This window comes from Athene cunicularia (assembly GCF_003259725.1).
Source record: "Athene cunicularia isolate RWA chromosome 1 unlocalized genomic scaffold, athCun1 chr1_part2, whole genome shotgun sequence".
In the NCBI taxonomy this organism is placed as follows: Eukaryota; Metazoa; Chordata; class Aves; order Strigiformes; family Strigidae; genus Athene; species Athene cunicularia.
Window position 1 is genome coordinate 1,234,024 of NW_020799092.1, and position 14,531 is coordinate 1,248,554.

Sequence of the window (14,531 nt, forward strand, 5' to 3'; positions counted from 1 at the left end):
TTGTTGTGGCCCAAGGGCAGCCCCTGACATTTGGCCTTACTGAAACTCCTCCAGTTGTCCTCAGCCCATGGCTCCACCCTGTCCAGGTCTCTCTGCAGAGCCTCCCTACCCTCGAGCAGATCAACACTCCCACCCAACTTGGTGTCATCTGCAAACTGACTGAGGGTGCACTCGATCCCCTTGTCTAGATCATCAATAAAGGTTTTGCCTCACCTTCACATGCCAGCTTTGTGACGGCAAGCAAGGAGACCTGGAAGACACAAAAACATGTGTGTGTGTCAGTGTTGCTGTGAGTGAGTCCACCTGCATGGGATAATGCTGAAAGGGGGCAACATGGACAACATGGTGTCATGTGTGCACGTGGGTGTGCAGGAACGCGTGGCTTCTGGTGAACACCTGTGTGTTGGTGGTGTGCATGTGCCTGCTGTGGGCAGTGAACTCCAGGTAGCAATGTATGGACTGTGTATGTGTATGTGTGTGCATCCACTGTATGTATGTGCTGTACTATAGAGTGAATGATGCATATGTGCAAATCTTTTTTTGCTGAAAACATCGATGCATTTGTGAGGTGTCATAGGGAGCGATGTTTCCTCTGTGGTTTGTCTTGTGTGTGTGTGGCAGCATTTACACCCCTGTGAAACGCCAGTGTGCTACTGCACACCTGCAGAGTGAGCATCCTGTGAAAGCAATGCAATAGCACAAAACTATGGTAAGTGTGCATGTGCTGCATGCACCCCGGGGTGCGTATAGGTTTGCAGGGAGGAGATCCCTCTCTGGGTGGAGCAGTCCATCTGGCTCCTGCACTGCCTCTCCCGGTCTCTGCTTTTCCTTCCTCACCTTCTCTCAGTTCCCCTCAGTCACTGGCAGGAGTACTCTGCCCTGGGAACCAACTCCCACACACCAACACACAGCAAGGGAACTCCTTTCCTTGCAGTTCCCTGGTGTCTTCCTGTACTAAGAGCCAGAAAGTGAAGAAAAACCTTGCTGGGCAACCTGAACTGGGCCTATTCCCTTTCCATGTCCTTGTCATCCACTTCCAACCCCAAGGAACTGCATCACAAACCCACAAACTTTCACTCAAACCTACAAATCTCCACCCCCAAACCCTGAGCACTACAAGCCAGACTCATCCAAGCCATGGGCCATCTAAAGCTGACACAGATCAGGTAAGGCAGCTCAAGGTAACAGAGCTAGGAGACAGCAGTCCCTATAGCCAGGAATATAGAGTTCCTCCTGCAGCTGCAGTGGTACCTGCTTGACTTTAAATTCCGCAGAGAGAGAATCACCCACAGCTGGGTTTGGTGTAAGAAACCTTTCACATAAATTGCAGCCAACACAGCTCAATCTCACACCTCTAGAGTCAAAGCAACACATCTTAGCTCCTCCGTCATTGCTCCCATATCGGAAGGCTAAACCTTTGGCCAGATCCCACATCTACTGAGTAACGTCCAGGCTGGGATCTGAAGCACAGAGTCTGCCCACTTAGAGCACCTCTTGGAGCAGTGGGACTTGAGCAAGAAGTAAACCCCAAAGCCATTTCTTTATTCCTTTAGCCAATTGTGCAGATCACTACCTTCCTCCCAAACACCCTATCCTGAGCTCTGCATGTTTGTTCTGGGGCTGATCTAAATTACACAACTCCCCAAAATGAAATGCAAACAACTGGCCTCCATTTCAGGCTTTGCTTTCGCCCTATATCCCGCTCCTCACCTATTCCCTCTGGAGGGCAAAACTAGCACACAGGAGCAAGATGTGAAAATATGCACACTTTCCCTGGGACACTTCATGGGCTCCCAGAAAGACCCAGTTTCATCCAGGCCCAGGATCATACAGTTTTGCCTTAAACACGCAGCATAACACTTAAGCTTCATCTGTTTTGCCTCAACTGAAATCCTGAATCTGTGATACCACCAAACTTCACCCAACCCTATACACTGAAAGCCTAGCCTCTAAGCTTAATTTTGTCCTCTTTAATTTGTCCCCAGGTTTCTTCTAAACAGAGATTTAGCCTTTCACCTCGTTGCTCACCAGCAAGGCAATGTACTCTTTCCACACAAGAATGCTCAGTGCCAGACTCACACTGTACAACAAGACAGGCTGGGAAAGTCTGGGTCTCTGATCTGCCGGGTAGCAGCAGCCATGACCCACTGTGCAGGTCTCCAGGATCCAGACCAGGAGATTCCCATGGTTTTTTCCCTAGAGAGGAGCCCTGCTCACAGCTAACGCAGTTACCTTTTCACTGCTGGCAATCACGACCAGGAAAAATAGCCCTTTGTGTTAATATTTAAATGCCCACCACAAAAAGCATGGGGCCAGCCTCAGTGCCCATTTGGGGTTCTTCCCTCTGTAGCACCACCAGCATCACTATGCCACTCATCCCAATTCTTCCCTCACCTCAAGGTCTTTCCCTCCAGCCCTGCACCCTTCTCTTCCCTCCTCAGCGTCATGAGCAGCTCCTGCCAATGCCTTTCCCACATCCTGCCCTGCAGCCTCACCAGCTTTCCCGTCTCTGCTGGGCATGCGGAGAGCGAGCCTCTGATTACCATTCAAGCTGGATGCTCATTAGGCAGAAATGCCCCTCCAGGAGATCCATTAACAGTCTATAAGGTTAACTTAATTCAGCCAGTCTTGTGTGGTCTCTGCCCACATTCCCTATTACATTAATAATCTTGAGCCTTAATTAGCATGTGAGGCAGAGGTGGCAATATTAATGGAGATAATATGGAACATTAAGAATAAACAGGCCAGGCTGTCTCTCCCCCACCATGCATGCAAATCCTATTCTATTCAGAAATGGCGTGAGCTTTCCCCGCGAGCAGCACACGCTGAGGAGCTGGGATGCCCCAGACCAAAGACAAGCCCTGTGACATAAGGCTAGGCTGGTTCAGGAGGACAGTGAAGAGGAAACAGGATCCCAGAGAGACCCTTCATCTGCTCAGGAGAAGAAGGGCTGCTAATGAGTAGATGATGGTGTGGCAAGTCCTGTGAGAGAGATCCTTGCGCTGGGGAGGAGCAGCCATGTCCCTGGCTATTCCAGACATCTCATCTTTCTGTGAAGCTTGGGAGAGCAAGGCCAAAGTTTTGTGAACCTCTATTCCCTTTGAACACTCGATTCACACTGCTGTATGTGTGCACGCAGGATAAAACAATGGGCATATGCCCTTGAATACCACGTGCAAGGAGGGGGTGTCTGCCTGATGGGGAACAGGCTGTAGCAGCTGTCTGCAGCTGGGGAAGATGCTCTTCATGAGTCTTCTTTGTGATCACTGAGCTCCAGCACACTGAGAACAGTACAGGACAGAGGGGGTTTAGGTGCTGGAGGGAAGCAGTCACCCGTGGGATCAGAGAACAAATGGACTGGGGCTCCTGCTTGGTGCAGATTCACTGTGTGGTGGGGAAAGGATGGCTCCCTCTTGGGACAGCATGGTAGCTGGGTGCAGGGGTCATAACAGCTTGGTCATCACAAGTGAAGGAGCAGCCTGGTGCAGACCCTCTCCCACCCCAGGCAGAGCCAACCTCTCCCCAGGGAGGAGACATCCCAGGTAAGAGGAGGGGAGATCTGGTGCTGCCAGGTACATCAAGGCACTGGGTAGGCAAGGGCCACAAACTGGTTGAGGCTGCGCAGCATGCCAGCCAGGCTGTGCAAGGAGAGCTTGCATATGGCCTGCTGCCCTTCTCTCACCCCACAAGCCTGACACTTTCTTCTAAAACATGCACTTTCAAGACCATAAGACAGAACAGGGGAGGAGGGAAACAGAAGAAGCCAAGCCAAGGAAGCAGTCTAATGACAGCACCTCTGGACTGCTAATTCACACCTCCAGCAGCACCCAGCAGTCTGGGAAGGGAGTGGGAATCTTGCCATAAGGTCCTGAGACCACAGGGAATGTCATCCTGCCTTGCTCCTAAGGCCTGTCCCACACTATTCCAGCTGTGAGCACTCTGTTGACATCAGCATGTCCCTCTAGGCTTTGCAGAGAGGCTTGTGCTGGGGGCAATGATCCCTGAAGCACAGAGCAATCCCCTGTGCCTTGGCCCTAAAGCACCCGGCCAGCACTAAGTAGCCTTGCTTAGCAAAGAGCAGTGCTGCAGGCTGACTGCTCTCTCCCCTGGCAGTGTCAGGACTGTGATCAGCATCAGCCCAGCTGCCTTCACGTGCCCAGAGGCACAGTGGGCAGCAGGCAGCGATGCAGGCCCTGAACAGAGCCCAGCTCTCCCAGTTTCCAGCACAGCAAGCTCCCACTCCCCCAGGCCCACCAGCCAGCCCCTGCCAAATCCATTTGTCCAATCTTGCACTTTCTGCTAATCCTGTTGAGCCATCCTTTAAGTTGCTCTAAGGCAGAGATAGAAACTACAATCGATGCCTTAAGAAGCTTCCCCTGACCTTGCCCAATTCAAGATAAAGGGCTTTGATTTAAAAAATTACAGTGGGGGTCTGTCACTGATCCATCGCATGGATTAAAGGAAAAGGATGCAGCTGGTGTTAGGTGAGCAGACAGGGAAGGGAAGAAAGGTTACAACCAGCATGAGGGAGGAGACAGAAGATAGGAAAGGTCAGAAAGTGAGAAGGGAGGTAGAAAAAAATACCTTCTCTTTCTCCATCTCCACACTTGACTACTGGCAGAAAATCTTTATATGCACATAGTGTGATACATGTCCCACCACCTTCCTTGGTCAGTAAGGAAGAAGCTGCACTGTCCCATGGTGTGACCAGGCTGGGAAGAGGCTGATGTGTCTGGAGAAGAGCTCCTTGCCCTGTGAGAGGCACTCAGTGGGGAGCAGAAACTTAAATCTAGAGGCATAAATGGCTGCTACAGAGATCTCACCACCACTGTTTCTCCTTCCGATGCTGTTCAGGCCTTCTGCCCCTTCCTTCACACTAAACCTCTCCCTTCATGTACTTCCCTTGCTGACAGTACTGTCCCTCACTCTCCCTGCTGCCTGTCCTGGCCCAGGTCACACTTGACAGCATCCTGACTTTCCATCAGTCACCTGAGTCCCCTACAGCTCTTAATTCAAAGGTTACTCGAAACAGTTTTCCTCTGTAGGAAATGTCATAAGGGCTACTGAGAGCACCTTTCTCTTTCCCTGTACCCTCCAATACTGCAAGGTTGTTTACACCCCGACAGGGCCTTTTTCATCCTGGCATGAACCCATTTCCTCCCTCTGAACCTATTCTGTTTGAAGACCACTCACAAGATGGCTGATGTTTCATTTTCATTCATCTTTTCTATACCACCTGGCTGAGTGTCTCAGCTAGCCAGGAAATATGAGAAAAATCTTACAATGATTTCAGCAAGGTTTTTGTCACTAAATCAATCTGCCATAGACAGCCTAGTCCTGACCTGGGACCTGACTCCTGGGTATATCAAGTTGGTCAGGATGTCCCTGTCCTGTGCTGAGGCCTGAGAGCCTCCTCATAGGAAGTCTGTGTCCTCTTACCTTCTCCCACTCTCCTCCACTGCCCATCACACCAGCAGAATATCCAAGCCATATTTCCTAAAACCCTTGTGTCAACAGACTGTCCCACCATCAATCTGAACATCTTTCAGAGCCCAAATCAGATCTCCAAGCTGATGGAGCACCTCATCCTGAGTACCATCACACAACACATGCGGGACAAACAGATGATCAGGCCCAGTCAGCATGGGTTTATGAAAGGCAGGTCTTGCTTGACAAACCTGATCTCCTTCTATGACAGAACGACCTGCTTATTGGATGAGGGAAAGGCTGTGGATGTAATTTACCTTGACTTTAGCAAGGCTTTTGACACCGTTTCCCACAGTATTCTCCTGGCAAAAATGGCTGTTCAAGGTTTGGACAATCACACACTTCGCTGGGTAAAAAAATGGCTGGACGACTGGGCCCAGAGAGTTGTGGTAAATGGAGTTAAATCCAGTTGGCGGCTGGTCACAAGTGGTGTCCCCCAGGGCTCGGTTTTGGGGCCACTCCTGTTTAACATCTTTACTGATGATCTGGACGAGGGGATCGAGTGCACCCTCAGTCAGTTTGCAGATGACACCCAGTTGGGTGGGAGTGTTGATCTACTCGAGGGTAGGGAGGCTCTGCAGAGAGACCTGGACAGGCTGGAGCCATGGGCTGAGGACAACTGGAGGAGTTTCAATAAAGTCAAATGCCAGGGGCTGCCCTTGGGCCACAACAACCCCCAGCAGCGCTACAGGCTTGGGGAGGAGTGGCTGGAAAGCTGCCAGTCACAAAGGGACCTGGGGGTGTTGATTGACAACCGGCTGAACAGGAGCCAGCAGTGTGCCCAGGTGGCCAAGAAGGCCAATGGCATCCTGGCTTGTGTCAGCAGTAGTGTGGCCAGCAGGGACAGGGAAGGGATCTTACCCCTGTACTCGGCACTGGTGAGGCCGCACCTCGATTCCTGTGTTCAGTTTTGGGCCCCTCACTACAAAAAGGACATTGAATGACTCGAGCGTGTCCAGAGAAGGGCAACGGAGCTGGTGCAGGGTCTGGAGCACAGGTCGTACAAGTTGCTGCTGAGGGAACTGGGGGTGTTTAGTCTGGAGAAGAGGAGGCTGAGGGGAGACCTCATCGCCCTCTACAGCTACCTGAAAGGAAGCTGCAGAGAGCTGGGTTTGAGCCTCTTTAGCCCAGTAGAAAGCGACAGGACAAGAGGGAATGGCCTCAAGTTGCACCAGGCAAAGTTTAGACTGGATATTAGGAAGCATTTCTTTACAGAAGGGGTTGTTGGGCATTGGAATGGGCTGCCCAGGGAGATGGTGGAGTCCCCATCCCTGGAGGTGTTCAGGATTAGGGTCGATTTGGAGCTTAAGGATATGCTGTAGGTGGGAACTGTGCTAGGAGAAAGTTTGGACTAGATGATCTCCAGAGTATTTTCCAACCTAGATGATTCTGTGTAATTATGTGTGAATTCCATCACTTCTGTGTATTGACCAGTCCCAATTCCTGCCTGTGCTGACCACTACTGCCCATGCTCACAGAAGCTATCCCCACATCCCAAGGTCCACTTCAAAATTCCCCTTCCCACTTTTCAAGCCTCCTAGAACCCTGTTCAGTCCTGTCTAGATGGCCACCCATCTAGAGGGCACCCTCAACTGGTTTCAGAGTTTTTTCCCAGCTTCTTCAACTACTCCTAGACCATGCCATTACAGTCTTCACCTGTGTGGGATCTGGCACAACTCATCTCTGCAATGCCACTTCCTACCTAGCAATGCCCCATGTCCTTCTGTCACTACAAAACTGCACTGCTGTAGCCAAGAAAAAGGCAGCTGATAGATGCAGAAAGATGAAAGGTGAAGGGCTACTGGAAAAGTGACAATAGAGACAATAAAATGAGACAGGTCTATAAACCATGAATGACAGAGGAAGGGTAGAGGAGACAGGTGTTAACTGTCTCTTCCTACCCAAGAATCAAGGGTCAGGAAATTAAACCAGAAAGTAAAGGTTCAAGACAAATAACAGGAGGTCTTGCATTGCACACTGTGTGTTTTTAGGCTGCAGAACTTCCTACCATGAGATTTTGTGGATGCCTTTACCTGACTTCAAAAATTGGCTGGACAAATCCAGGGAAGAAACAATTCATAGACACCTATGAAGTGTACAGTTAATCTTCTAGCACAAGGTCCCTCAGCCTCACAACACTGGAAGTTAAAAGAGTGTTCAGAGGAAGTACTCCTACACAGTGGTCCTGTCTTTATTCTCTAACCCTCTTTCAGCCACTGTTGGAGATATTGGACTGGAAGGATTCTCAGACCTGGCTCAGTAGGGTCCTTCTTACATTCCTGTGGCCTTCCATAGCCAGGCTGACCCAGAAGTCACAGACAAATAGTAGCTATATAACAAAATAATTTTGGTGCATTAAATTATATTGGAGATGGATGGATAGGGGAGCAAACAACAGAGCTCATATGAAGAAGAATTTTTTTTTCCCTCTGCCCTAAAGCTGGAAGGAGGTCTGAGGTCATTTAAACCAGTCATTCTAGTACAGAACCTTGCTGGGAATAACATCTGTACTTGAGTGCTAACACCCTTGATGCCTTGTTCCAGAATTTTTAAGACCAAATCCCCTTTCTCTGTTGATAAACACAGAGCCTTTTCAGGAGATCATGTGTAACAGGGCCAACCCCCTTGAATTCCATTCCATTTCCCTGACCTACCTATCACACTATTTACGGCAGCCTCTCCACACTAATCTTTTTATTATGATCTGACTCAATTTTCCTGGCCTATGAGTGCAATGGGGAAAAAAAGGAGGGGTGTTAATCCTTCTGACCTTGTTGTCCCAGTTCTGGACCATCTGTGACTAGGAATTCAGAGGGAAGTCTGATTCTCCTGAGCCTACTGTCCTCAGGCCAAGCCATCTATGTCTGGAAAGTGGGAAACGCTTGCTTTGGTAGGTTCAGCCTGTACCTTTGTAGAAAGTTGTTGTGGCAAAACCCCTTTTCATGTACAGACACTTCCTACAGGACTGATTACTAGACTACCTCTCCAGCCAGAGAGGAGGGATTCCCCCCAGAGAGGGAATAATGTCCTCCACCATCATCAGATTCTGTTTACTCATTGCTCCTATACAACCTCCCTGGTTCTTCAACAACAGTGTCTATTGGTTCTCCCCAGCCACGACAGCAGGAATCAATAAAAAGTGAAAGACAATCAAACATCTCAGAATTTTCCTGGCAATGCTGCATATGAAGAAAAAGTCTTGCAGATCACTCCACCTCCCCCACTGTTCAAGTCTAGCTTGTCCCCTCCACCACCAGGTGTTTCCTTGTTGCAAGCAGTTGCATATCCATAAACCTGCCAGACTATTTCATAGTAAGTTTGAGCACTCATACCAGGAAGCTCAGAGGCACCCCAATATTCTCCTTTTTGCTCAGCTTCATCCTATACCTCTGACTTTGCCCATCTTTTACCACCTTAAACAATCTCTTCCCTTTCCTTGGTGTTTACAGTCCTCAAATCCTTGTAAACTGTTATCATATCATCATTTACCCAAGCTCTGCATATTTAGTTCTTTTAATCTTTTCTCATAAGTAAGTCCCTCCAGCCCTTTCATCATTTTTGTTGCTCTTCTCTGAATTGCCTTCAATTTATCACCCTCCTTCAGCTAGTGTAGCACCCAGGTTTGAATGCCAGGTTTTCCAGACTGGTCTCACTACAGCCCTAGAAATAAAATGAATTGGGTCTGGATGTTTCTGGATGTACTTGAGTGCAAAGATGTCAGGAAAGCTTAACTCACTTCATACATGGAGCACTAGGTAATACAACTCAAAACTATCTCTTAAAGCACAGGACCTCTGAGCAACTTCTTCTTCATGAAGAAGCAGTTTCATGGAAGGTGGGGAGAAAAAGATACATGGACAGGAAGGAAGGATATCCTCCAGCTGAACATGGCACCCAATTATGAACACTTACATATTCACACACCTCAAGAAGAGATGGAAAAGGTGCATATACACATACATACCCATATGCTTACTCCACAAATAAACGCACATACAATTGCCTGCATCACACACAGGCACATATACAAATGCACACAGGAACACATATACATGGATAATACAGGTGAAGCTGAGGAGGGAATGACATACGTGTGTAAACAGACTTTGTGCATACACAGATGTGACCTGACATAAGACAGACAAAGCCTAGCAGAAAAAGGTTATCTCCCTATTCACAAACATACATGTTCTCATGCATAAACCAGTATTCCCAGAGGAAGCATAGCTCATGGAGTCCTCATAGTAACCTAAAAATACACAGGCAGCTCTGACCCATCTGGTCTACAGATTGAGCGCATGAACCATGGAAAGAATGAATACAAACATATGACACCTTGCCTTCAGGCAACTGGTAGCCTATACACCATCCTGAGACAGTCTGCACATCTATAGCACCTTCAGTGGTGATTATCTTATCACCCAAGCCATTTAGAAGTGAGGTGAGTGCTGAGGAGTATAGAGGGGAAAGAAGGGACTTCCCCACAGGCTGGTTGTGGCAGAGCTGGGGATCCCTTCTGCTACTCTGTGACCCTCTATCCAAGTCATGTTAGTGATAATCTTTTCTCACAACATTTTCTCCATCTCCGCTACCAGACTAACTGACATCCAAAGGAGTCAAAAGCACCCACAGTTTCTTGCAAACAGTCCTTCCCCTACAGGTTACCAAAACCAGACAAGCATTAACCTTGTGTGTGGGTGTCTCTGCTGTGTAGGGAATAACATGTGTTCTTGGACTCCAGACAAATCTCACCTCTGTGAAATTCATGATGCACCATCAGCTTCCCAGAGCGTCTCCTGGAAAGAATTCTACACTAAAGGGCTAAAAATCTGGAGATGTGTTCCCCAGGGTGACTGCAAATGGGAAGGAACAGCCCTAGCACATCAGCTGGGTCAGCACAGGAAGATGGATAGGCCTCACCTTCAACAGCAGGACAGATTCTCCTACAGGGTTTTGATCCTGTGCCCATCTCAATGGCATCTAAAAGGCACCATGTAGCCACTGTGTCTAACCAAACCAGGGCTGCCTGAGAACCTTAAAGACTCCCTGCAAGAGGCAGCATCTAGAGACCAAACCCATCAAGTCATTCACCTCAACCTGATTCCTAATGGCTTGTTTCCCACCCCTTACAATGCTGTGGAAAGAGTGACAACTGCCCTTCCCTCCTTCTGTACCTCAGCAGTCAGCTGGAACTGGGTGTCCTCTTGGCTTACGAGTGTTGAGCAAATGAGGTCATTTCTCTTCAGTGACATGAAAATTATTTGGTCAGTCCTGTCTGTGAGGAAAGCGGTTCATCTCAGGCGATGACTAGGTACCCCTGAGCTCCCAAAAGACCCAAAGAAGTGCTATAATCCCTTAAAGAGAAGGTCAGGGGACAGCAAAGCAAGCCACAAAACTAATACCAGCTGGGGAGTACAAGAAAGCCAGGGCACAAAAGCAGCTCTGCTAAAGTGAAGCTGTAACTGCTGCCACACATCTTGCCACTGAAACAAACACAACAGCAGTCCCACAATCATTGTCACCTCCAAAGTGGCAAGATTGACTCATCTGGGGCTTTAAATACAGCCTTCATCTAGTTCACAGCTGCAGGAAACCCATCCTGACCGAGCAGAGAGGTGGGTCATAGCCCTTTGGTCCTCAACCTGAGCTTTCCAGCCTCCCCTTCCAGTCCATAAAGAGGACTTCACCCCCACCCAGCATGGGAGGTGGCTCCCATGCATTCAGCCTGCCTCCCTCCAGTGGTTTAACCCCAAGTCCTCCTTCACCCCTCTTCCCACACAGAAAGGCACTGAAAGGCACTGAGCTCTGCCCCTATGGAACCCTGAAGAGAGCCCAAGCACTTGCCTGTAACTCAGCATTGGGACCAGCCTCAACAATCCCCACCAGCAGAACCCACAGGGCTACCAGGGAAGCTCCAGCTTTACCTGCTGGCAGCCTGGGATCCCTCACTGTGGAGGACAGCTCTGCTCCTCCATGGAGGAGAAAAGCAAAAGCTTCTCTGTTCCCAGAAAAGGGGATATTTCCATGGAGAACATTTGCTCATCACCTAAGCTGCTCCTGTCCTACTCTGGTGCCCAAGCATGAGTGAGGGCTGCAAGTGTGTTTGGGGGACATCACATCCCTTTCCCAGAGAAGGGTGCCTCTCATCAGCTCACAAGAGTGTGAGGAAAGATATGTTCCCTGCATGCTGTCTGCCCTCCCTCACACTAATAAAAGAAACAACTTAGCCCAGGCCTGCACTTATAGGAGACCAGGGGAAAAAACACAGTATTTGGGATAAGGGAGAGAGCAGCTGCATATCTCTCTCTCTCAGCAAATGTGCTGATATTTTCTGACACAGCTGCTGACAGCATTGGGAGGTTTCAACAGGCCCTGATGTGACTACTAGCTTTTCTCCCAGTTGATCAGTGCTCTTCACCACTCTTCAACAGGGTCAGATAAGGCAGCTGCACTCTGCCTGGAGCTGCATCTGGCTTCTGACATGGCCCAGGTAGGAACAAACATCACAGACATCATCACAGCTATGCTTGCCTCCCTCCTGCCTTCCCCTGCTGCCTGTGGTTTTTACCTTTCCAATTTTAACCACAAGCCACCCCCCAGCAAAAACTATACCTCCATATGCCCCCCTTTCCCAAATGCCCTCTCTACCCTCCAAGCAACTTCTTCTCCACAGCTTAGCTTTGCACCAGCACAGGGCTTCAGACAGCATATTCCCAAATACCCACTTTGCCTGGAGCTGGGTAAAGAAAGGGAAAGGCCACACATCTACAATTCTTCCCTTGGTGTTGTAGTTTTTGACAAGGGAAGAGCAATGAAAGTAGCTTGCTTCACAACAAATCTGTATTTCTTGTGGGTTGAATGTCCTGAAAGCCAGCCACTTTCCAAAAGAAAATAATGAGGAGGGTGGCAGGTGAGGAAGGGGCTGGAGGGTGGGAAAGGTTTCTAGGCTCAGGAAATCAGTATGAATAAAGTGGCTGTTTCTCACCCCCGGCACCGCATAGGCAGCTTCCTCACTGCTGCTGGTACAGTCTGCACAGCGCAGGGAGGGGAGAGGGGGGCTGTATTTAAATATATTAATAATGCATGCTCCATGCAAATGAATCTTTCTTTGAATATTACATTAGTGAGGCTGTCAGGCTGCGCTTCCTGGGACCCAGGAGTGACAGTGTTTGTGGGGATCAGAGCAGGGTGGGGATCCATGTCACCAGAAATCCCCTCATACCCAGGTATAGCTCCCTTTCTCCCCCTCCACCCCAGCTCCCCCACATCATACACACTCCCACTCCCTCCCACCTCTCAGTGCATGACAAATTCCTTGGCTTGCAGTATGCAATGCAGCCAGGCTCCCCAGTCCCCTAGGCCCCTTCCAGGGACATGGACCCTCCCCACTCCCTACATAATCTTTACCCTAAACACACACACACACACACACACAGATACACACACACACACACACACACACATCCCCCACCTCCAATCTCAGCAATCCTCTCTGTGCTTCATAGCTTGGTTTGTAGCTCCCTACTTCCAGGGTGGGGAGAAGGATTGTGCTCTCCAGACTTCAGGGGAAAAGGAAAGGAAGCAGCTCCTAAGTCTGGCCTGCACATGTGCACCTACTTTGTGTGCACACACCAGCCCTCAGCAGCGTTTGCTTGTGTGAGTCCAGAGTGGGTGCCAATGGACCACGGGCTGTGCACGGCTGCAAGATGCATGCGCCCGCAGTGCACAAGTGATGCTCTCCTCCCCATCGCCAACACCTCCTTCTCCGGGTGCTTGCAAAGATGTTTATAAAGCATATTGTTTGTGCATAGCCACCCCCATCTCCCCACACATACCCACATGCAATACACACATGTGTGATCACATGCATGCACGCAGAGGTAGGGGGGAGCCACACCAGCACACACACAAGAGGGCATCACGCACAACAGCTCCCGAATATGTTTCCTGCTGCAGCATTAGCAGATTTATGCAGCCTTTCCCCAGCCAGATCCAAGCTCTGGAATGGGAACAGCAGCAGCTGTACACTTCTGCCTGTCCTGGGATGAGAATAGGATGCATCTGTTCGTCTTTCTCCCCCACCCCCATGCCTCCTTCTTCCCCCTCCTCTTGTTCTCATTCATTAATTCAGCTTCTCCTCCCCCCATCCCATGCCCCAAAGCAGGAGGATCCTTATGCATAAAAATGTGGGCATGCTTTCTCTGGTGGAACAAATAGGCATGCAGACACCCTGCAAGCAATGCATATACAAGTACATATGCATTCGAGTAGCTGTCCTGGGCCCCTACATAAATATCCAGCTCCCACCACCACACATGCAAACTCACACACCCGACAGACACCACGCAATGACTTTTCTGCAGCCAGTCAGCCTCCCAGCAGAGCAGTGTAAAAACAGAGCAGAGATTTACTCACTCCTCTGCATCCAAACCAGGCGAATGTTCACACACCACACAGACACACGCGCGTGCGCGCACACACACACACACATACACACACACATCACTGTCTGCAAAGGCTTCCCAACAAAGTTTGAAAAGAGGCAGGGACCAGAGGGCTGTGGTATGAGGCTGTCTCCTTCTCTCTGCCATAACTGCAGGCAATATGCATGTATGTCTATCTATATCTGTATGTATGTATGTATGTGTGGGGGTATGTACATATACCTGTAGCTATACCTATACATATATATGTATACACACACAAAGAAACATACATATATATACATACATATACATGTATCCCCTCTTACAAGGTCTGAATAGAAGCAGACCAGTCAAACCCAGCTGCTTGCAGACAGCCCTGGACCTATTCAGCATCCTGATCCTAAGCAAGTGCATGTACACACACGCTTACACACACACACACAAACGCATACGCGCACACACACACACACACACTTAAAGGGAGACCTGTCTCCAAGCCTCTCTCCCTCCCATTACCCCATCTTACCCCCCCCACCCCTTTACTTCCCCATCTTCCTTGCACTCACCCCTTGCCTTCATCCTCAGATCAGAGACATCCCCCCCCCCCCCCCCCCCCCC

The 14,531-nt window shown here is 49.4% G+C and overlaps 1 long non-coding RNA gene across 1 annotated transcript in view; it reads right to left on the reverse strand.

Moving 5' to 3' along the window:
• LOC113490527 overlaps positions 1–14,531 on the reverse strand; it is a 51,617-nt gene that overhangs the window by 36,331 nt on the left and 755 nt on the right. The window lies entirely within an intron of this gene.